This window comes from Sprattus sprattus, assembly GCF_963457725.1.
Source record: "Sprattus sprattus genome assembly, chromosome: 5".
Taxonomy (NCBI): domain Eukaryota; kingdom Metazoa; phylum Chordata; class Actinopteri; order Clupeiformes; family Clupeidae; genus Sprattus; species Sprattus sprattus.
Genome location: NC_137924.1, coordinates 20,871,077 through 20,878,872, shown reverse-complemented (window position 1 = coordinate 20,878,872; position 7,796 = coordinate 20,871,077).

Genomic DNA, 7,796 nt, shown 5'->3' with positions numbered 1-7,796 from the left:
CTCGCATCTGATCGAACTCCTTCGACAGATTTAATGCTAACGCCTTGAAATGTGGTCTGGCTACTCTTCAGCCATGGGCGACTAAAAGTTATATTGGATTTTCTCATTAGTCGGAAGGTGTGGGCGTGGCAGACCCTCAAACTTTGCCAACTTGTTAGTGCTTGCCACAAAACACAAAGTCTCTTATAACTCTTGCGTACATTGTTTGATCCAGAGAAAATGTCTTAGGGTGGACGCTGGATCCAGCCGGAACGCGTACATGTCCGCCATCCTCTTCGACTGGGTTGCACTCCTCATGAGCATATCTCGGGCTCCCTTCCAAACACGACGACATCGGTGGATGAACCTCTGGGCAGAGGGGACGCTAACTTACGCCTCAAGGTCGGGGAACAGGGGTGGCTGGTAAATGTAAGCGCACTGGAATGGAGACAAGCCAGTAGAAGCACTGGGTAGCGTGTTGTGCGCATACTCCACCCCCATGAGATGTTTACTCCACGTGGTTGGACTCTGGGAGACTATATAGCGTAATCCGGTCTCCAGTTCCTGGTTCAACCTCTCCGCTTGGCCGTTAGACTGGGGATGATAACCTGAAGAGAGGCTGACCGTGGCACCGAGGAGAGAACAAAAAGCCTTCCAGAATTGAGAAATAAACTGTGGTCCCCGATCTGACACCACATCCCTAGGAAAACCATGTATGCGAAAAACATGGGACAGAACTGCCTCTGCAGCCCCTTTGGCAGAGGGCAGTTTAGGCAGGGGAATAAAATGTACCATCTTAGAAAATCGGTCAACGACTGTTAAGTCTGTAGTATTACCTTCGGATGATGGTAACCCAGTGACGAAATCTAAGGAGATGTCAGACCAGGGACGATGGGGCACAGGAAGCCGCTGAAGATAACCAGCGGGGGGGCGGTGGGAAACCTTGTTCCGGGCACACACCGAGCAGGCTGCCACATATTCCCCGACCTCCCTCTCCATGGACGGCCACCAGAACCGTTGCCTGGCATCGAAGAGGGTTCGTCGGACTCCGGGATGGCAGGACACCAGGGAAGTGTGAGCCCAGTGGATGACCTGGGAACGAAGAGATACAGGAACATACAACCGGCTTGGGGGGCAGCCATCCGGTACATTCTTGTTACTATTTGCCTGTCTGACCTTCCCCTCGATTCCCCAAGTGACCGCTCCTATCACACAGGCTGGAGGTAGGATGTTGGACGGGGATCTGGGAGCAGAACTAGAGTCAAACAGGCGGGACAGAGCATCAGGCTTGACATTCTTCGAACCAGGACGATAAGACAGAGTGAATTTAAATCTAGTAAAAAATAGAGTCCATCTTGCCAGTCTAGAATTTAGCCGCTTGGCAGTGCGGATATACTCTAAGTTCTTATGGTCAGTCCATACTAGAAAAGGGATCTCTGCTCCCTCCAACCAGTGACGCCACTCCTCTAGAGCCACCTTGATGGCTAACAACTCCCTATTACCGACATCATAATTTCTCTCGGCAGGAGAGAGTTTTCGGGAGAGGAAGGCGCAGGGGTGGAGCTTATTGTCCTTCGGTGAACGCTGCGAGAGGATTCCTCCCACTCCGACATCAGAGGCGTCCACCTCCACCACAAACAGTAGGTGGGGATCAGGAAGAGTGAGGACAGGAGCAGATGTGAAAATCTCTTTCAGCCTCTGGAAGGCTTGTTCTGCTGCAGGGGACCACTGAAACCTGGTGTTGGGAGAGGTCAGAGAATGCAGTGGAGCAGCAACAGAACTATAATTCCTAATGAAGCGTCTATAGAAATTTGCAAAGCCCAGAAAGCGCTGTAACTGCTTCATGTGGACGGAGTAGCCCATTCAGTCACAGCACTGACCTTAGAAGGGTCCATCTCAATGTTGTCCTTAGAGACTATGAAACCCAGGAAAGAGACGGAAGAGACGTGAAACTCACACTTTTCTGCTTTCACAAAAACTGGTTGATGAGTAGGCGTTGGAGAACCTCCCGGACGTGCTGAACGTGCGTCTCCTCATCCGGTGAGAAGATAAGTATGTCGTCCAGGTAGACAAAAACATAGCGGTCAAGCATGTCACGGAGAACATCATTGACCAAAGCCTGGAAGACCCCTGGATCATTGGTCAATCCAAAAGGCATCACCAGATACTCGTAATGACCACTAGGTGTGTTGAAGGCAGTCTTCCATTCGTCCCCCTCCCTTATCCTCACCAGATGATACGCGTTTCTCAGGTCTAGCTTAGTGAAGATCTTAGCATCTCCTAACAATTCAAACGCAGAGGACATCAAAGGGAGAGGGTACGTATTCTTAATGGTGATATCATTAAGACCACAGTAGTCAATGCATGGACGAAGCGTCTTATCCTTCTTGTCCACGAAAAAAAATCCTGCATCGGCAGGAGAGGAGGATGGACGATTGAGCCCCGAAGACAAAGAAGAGCTTTTATATTCCCTCATAGTCTCAGCCTCTGGTGCCGACAAGGAATAGAGACGCCCCTTAGGGGGTGAAGTCCCTGGGAGCAAATTAATCGCACAGTCATAAGACCGGTGAGGTGGTAGAGCTGAGGCCCGGGTCTTATTGAAAACCATTCGGTAACGGGGGGGTTATGCTTAGCCAGCCATGGAAAACCCAAAATGAGAGGGTGTGCTGGAGACTTAAGGAGATGGAAACTCAAAAGCTCTGTATGTTCCTCAGAAATAGTAAAACGGATAGGATGGGTGCGGTGAGTCACCCTACACAGGAGGCGTCCATCAAGAGCATGAGCCTCTAAGGGCTTGGGGAGAGGAATTAATTCCAATTCTAATTTCTGAGCTAACCTCCAATCAATAAAACTCTCATCAGCCCCAGAGTCTTCTAACACAGGATGAGTAACGGTCTGAGAAGGAGTGATTAGTTGTGCCTGAATCACAGGCCTAAATGAAGAGAATATAGCACGGCTTACCATTGTTTCTCACAAAAGCCTGGCTCTTCAATGGACATCCGGAGATGAAGTGGCCCATCTGCCTGCAGTAGATGCACTTTCCCTCACGAAGCCGCCGCTGGCGCTCCTCTGCCGTGAGTCTTGTCCGACCCAACATTGGCTCCTCCACATCCGCGGCCGGCGCTGGTGAGGCAGCCGCTGGACTTGCTCGAGCAGATCGCCAGGAATGTCGACGAGAATCAGTCGCTGGTCCCCTTAGGAACGGAGGGTTGACGTGCGGCTTAGCTCTCTTTCTCTCTCGTAGCTTCATACGGTTCTCAATCAGATTCACTAGCGCGATGAGAGAATCGACATCCGTTGGCAGCTCGAGGGCTGTCAGGTGATCCCTAATATGATCAGCCAATCCACGCATGAAAGCGAAAAGTGACTTCTTATTCCAACCACTATCTGTGGCCAGAGAACGAAATTCCATAGCATATGCACTAACACTACGATTACCCTGCCGTAGATCCATCAATGATCGTGCTGCCTCTCTGCCATGAGCAGTGTGATCAAATATTTTACCTAAACTCTCTGTGAACAGCTGCACTGAGGCACAGATCGGAGTGCCTCTAGCCCACTCAGCAGTCGCCCACTTCGCAGCTCGGCCAGTAAGAAAGGAGATGATATACGCTACCCGAGTGCGTTCTGTCGGAAAGGACTGTGCCTGCATCTCGAAATGAAGTCCACATTAAACTAAAAAATCCCGACAGTCTCCAGATTCGCCAGAAAACTTCCCGGGCTGGGAGAGCGGCATTGGCTTCACGGAAGGCACTGGATTAGGCTGGAACGCTGGCGCTGCCATCGGAGCATGATCTACCGGAGTTGGAGCGGGAGGTGAAGTCATCTGAGCCGACAGCTGCTCAAACTGTGTAGACAGTCGTCCCATCTGGGCAGTGATCCCGGACACCTCGGTACTCACGGCATGTAGAACCTCTTCGGTCTGGATGATTATTTTGCCCTGGGCTTGCAGAGCCAGGCGCACACTCTCCGTGTCGGCTGGATCCATCTTGGCCAATTCGTACTGTAAGGGTTTCAGTTGAACTTGTGGAGCCAAACGCACGACACAGAGACAGGGGTAAGTGCAATTCAATTCTTTACTGTATTGTTTATAGGCAGTCCATAAACAGGTTATATTCCAAATAACAAAAACAGCGGCAGAGTTCGTTGTCAGTTCGGTCGGCTCATCTTTGCTCCTTGAATGCCGATATGTAATGGTATGGAGTTATTGAAACCTACTACGTGTAAAAAAGACTAGAAATTGAATGTTTATTTTTGCCTCGAAAATTGCACTCTGTGCCTTTAATTTTGCAAGTTAATACCACCTCTGTTGCAAACATTGGGGTATAGCTTGCCCAAGGCAGTGTTAGCTTTAGCAATCCTGGGGCTCACTTCACCATCGACGGTGACGTTTTGGGACAGTGTGCTGGTGAACTAATGAAGTTGGGTGAACTTATTATCGACGGTCAGTCATATTCACTGATGCTGGGCTCGAAATATGCTTTCACTAGGGCTGGCCGGTGCATTACTTCAGTTTTCTCTGTGTTGTTGGAGAGAAATCATCAATATTCACCAAACAGGAGTCCCGAATGGTACCTGTTATGACCTAGGTTTTCACTTTAAGCCTCCTAAGGTTGGAAAGCTAATCTTTAGTACAACATCTTATGTCAAATACTACCATCATCATCCTTAAAAGCAATAGTAAGTAATAGAATTCATTTCAAAACACTGTTAATGACTTAAGAATGTATTAATCAAGTCACTTGTATTACAGTTTTTCTCCGTTCCTAACACTGAAAACTGCAGCTTATGGCACAATGGCCACAACCTGTTCCTCATGTGCCAACTCCCTAAACCAATTCTGCTATACTATAAGCACAATTCTCTGCTTTAGACACAGGTTTCAATTGTTAACCGCACTTTCTTCAAAACACAACACACAATTCTCTGCTTTAGACACAGTTTTCAGTTGTTAACCACATTTTCTTCAAAACACTGAACACCATCCTCTCTACTTTGCATACTTCATCAATGCCAAAACCTCCTTGTGTTCAAACAGAACACACTGCTAATCAATTGGCAAAACTTCCATTTCCAAGGCTGTTTTGCAATTTGGAATCAAGGCTTTAGCAATATAATGGCCACAGGTGACCTAATTTCGAGAAAAATGGATGAAAACATGGAAGGTAGAGGAGACCAGAGAGGCAGAGGAGTAAGGGTAAGAGGAGGAGGACGAGGTGGAGGACGAGGAGGAGGAAGGAGAGGAGGAAGAGGGAGGGGAGGTATGATCTTAGATGAGATTCGGGCAACACTTATTGACCATGTCCTCAACCATGGCTTAACCACGCAGGAGGCTGGCCAGAGGGTGCAACCTCATGTTAGCCGCTTTTCAGTAGCATCTATCATCCGGACTTTCAGAAGAGAGAATAGGTAAGAAACTATAACAGGAAAACACTAGTTTGAATCCTTATCAGGAGCATAGTGTTCTTGTATTTATTGTACTGTACTGTAAGTATTTTACATTGTACTGAATTTGTACTGAAGATTACCCCGGAGTGGTGGGAGGGAGCGCATGTTTACAGCGGAGCAGTAGACCGCTATAGTGAACATGGTTCTGGAAAATAATGCAATAACATTGAAACAAATCAAAAATGCCATTATTGATGACCAGGCCATGTTCCAAAACATTGAAACTGTGAGCATAGCTACAGTGGACCGTGTGTTATGGCGTAATGAGCTGAGGATGAAGCAGGTCTACCGGGTGCCTTTTGAAAGGAACTCTGAAAAGGTAAAACAACTCCGGCATGACTATGTGCAGGTAAATCCTATATATTCTCACAACTGATTGTGTCCTATCAGCACTGACTCATGACTGTACTGTTTTGTAATCTAATCCAATGTTATTTTCAAGTGTTTCACAACAATGTTTAGATCTATTTCTGATACAATATTGTCATGTTTGTTTCAAAGAGTTATTGAGTTAGAGGCAGCAGAAGAGGTCAATAACTTCATCTGTATAGACGAAGTTGGTTTCAACCTAGCGAAAATAAGGCGTCGGAGCAGAAACATCATCGGCCGGCGTGCCACCGGGCTGTTTCCACCGGGCTGCTCTGGTGCGCACCTGGTATACCAACCACCCACGGTTCTTAGCACTTCCCCTCCCACCATACTCGCCCTTCCTAAATCCAATAGAAGAGTTCTTTTCAGCATGGAGGTGGAAAGTATATGCGCAAAATCCTCAAGGGCAAATCCCTCTCATACAGGCCATGGAGGATGCATGTGGGGATGTAGCCCCAGAGGCCTTCCAGGGCTGGATTCGCCACACCAGGCGATACTTCCCCCGCTGCTTGGCCAGGGAGATTATTGACTGCGATGTGGATGAGGTCCTGTGGCCAGACAGGAACCGACGACAGGATGAGGGCAATTTTTTTTTCCATTTTTCTTTCTTTTTTGTTGACTAGTGGTCTATTTTCTATTGTTTGTTCTGTGAAAAAAAAATGTAATGTAATAAAGAAACATTTTTGTTGTAACTGTATATTTGTGTGTTGTTTTATATTTGAGTTAAAACATTATACCGAGGCATGCTTTGAAAAAAAATAGTTTTAGCAACGGATAAAAACTGTAATAATTACCTTGTATGAATCATGTGCTTATGTAAGCAGGAACGTGGCTTCTGTATTTCTGTGTGTGGGTTACTTAGATTATTAGGTGCTCACACCACTTAGTCTGCATATGTGTGTGTAAGAGAAGGAACCTTTTGTCTATGTTTGAGTTAGGTCAGAGGTGAAGGTTCAAACTGTGCTTGTAAGACTCTGTGTAAAACTGACATCCTTGGATTACAATAAGGGCAGTTGGGATGACACAAAGGGACTTTCATACGCATACCTGGTGGTTTCCCTTGCGCTTGTACAAGTGAATGATTGTCGCATCCCTGCAATCCTGTGGAATCGTTTCCACCTCTCACAACTGTAAAAGAGCAGGTGAAGCTTTCAGTCACCGTGGGCTGGTTTCCATACAGATTTCAGCTGGGATTGAGTCTGAGCCAGGAGCTTTGCCCTTGGAGAGCAGAAGTTTTACTGACTGAGGCTGGATTCACACGTACGCGTTGGAATGTGTTGAGCCGTCAAGGTTGACGGATCCCCATTCATTGATGTGTGAAGGATGCACTGCCCACCTCGAGAATTTAGTTTTTGTCAGTGATCAGTGTGTTCCCATCTGATGATCCTGATGATATGGGGCCATTGACTTCCTTCAGTACACTGTAAAAGTATTTCATGTCATACCTATCTGCATAACCATGGACCTCATCGCCTTTCCTGCTCAGCCAAGACCCTTGCATTTCCATAGTTTTTGCATTACATTCCTGTGGAAGTTTTCAAAGGCAATGAGGTAGATGCCAGTGCTTGGACCAAGGGAGCATCTATGATGTCCTGTTATGTGTAGAAGGCAAAAGACTGTGTTGGTATTCAAACATAATGTTCAGCAAACGTCTGAAGAAGAAGAAGGCAGTTGCTGCGGCAGTGTTCTACACCATGCTTCCGAATGACAGTCCTAACTCTTGCATTGAAAATCACCAAGACCGATGAGCTTGTTGGCCTTGGGAACAGAGGCAATGACATGTACTTCTTTGTAAAAACCTGTCCTTGACTGCATCGGGGTTGATCATGGTTTGTGTATAGGCTGTGATAATAGTGGCATGCCTTTTGCCTGGTAGCAGGTGGAGCTTAACAGTCATAGGTCAAAGGTCCTTCACACCTTTTGGGAGCCCAGCTAGCTTGCTAACAAGCGTGGTCTTGACAGCAAATCCAACTCCCACTGCATGTCTTTCTTCAATACTT